Genomic DNA, 945 nt, shown 5'->3' with positions numbered 1-945 from the left:
GTGTGTTCTTTGGATGTTCCTTAGGTCTAGTTGGCTCATAGTGTTGTTCACGTTTTCTTTTTTTTAAATTGATATTTATTTTTCTGGTTATGATATGTATTATGGAAAATGTGGCATTGACAACTCTAATTGTTTAATGGTGTGCTCCTCTCTGCAATTCTGTCATTTTCTTCACGTATTTGTTGTTGGGTATATATTTGTTTATGATTGTTATATATTCTCAAGAAGTTGACCCTTGTAACAATATGTAATGTCCTTCTTTGTCTTGTAACAATTTTTGACTTGAAAAATTGTTCAATTGTGGCTGGGCACGGTGGCTCACGCCTGTAATCCCAGCACTTTGGGAGGCCACGGCAGGCAGATCACGAGGTCAGGAGATCGACACCATCCTGGCGAACACGGTGAAACCCCATCTCTACCAAAAATACAAAAAAAATTAGCCAGGCATGGTGGTGGGCGCCTGTAATCACAGCTACTCGGGAGGCTGAGGCAGGAGAATGGAGTGAACCCAGGAGGCGGAGCTTGCAGTGAGCCGAGATCGCGCCACTCCACTCCAGCCTGGGCAACAGAGTGAGACTCCGTCTCAAAAAAAAATAAAAATAAATAAAATAAAATAAAAACCATGCGTGTACCCTTGACATGATATGAACAAATGGCGCTTATTCTGTGATCTTCCTCCCACTGTGATCTAGTCAATTACTATTCACATACATATTCTGTTAGGATAACTTTTCACCCCACAAGATGTATTGTGTTGTGTGGATTGTCAAAAGCTCAACTTCTTGCTATTTACAGAATTTGGAGGTTCCCAAGACCACCCTCAGGTTTGACATTTCAGTGTGAGGACCCACTAAACTCACTGAAAGCTGTTATGTGCCCAGTTACCTCTACAGCAGTGAAAGGATACAAATGACAACAAAACCCGACAGGAGGTGCATGGGGCAG

This window comes from Trachypithecus francoisi, unplaced genomic scaffold (assembly GCF_009764315.1).
Source record: "Trachypithecus francoisi isolate TF-2019V2 unplaced genomic scaffold, Tfra_2.0 Lachesis_group14, whole genome shotgun sequence".
NCBI lineage: Eukaryota > Metazoa > Chordata > Mammalia > Primates > Cercopithecidae > Trachypithecus > Trachypithecus francoisi.
This window is presented reverse-complemented; position numbering follows the sequence as displayed.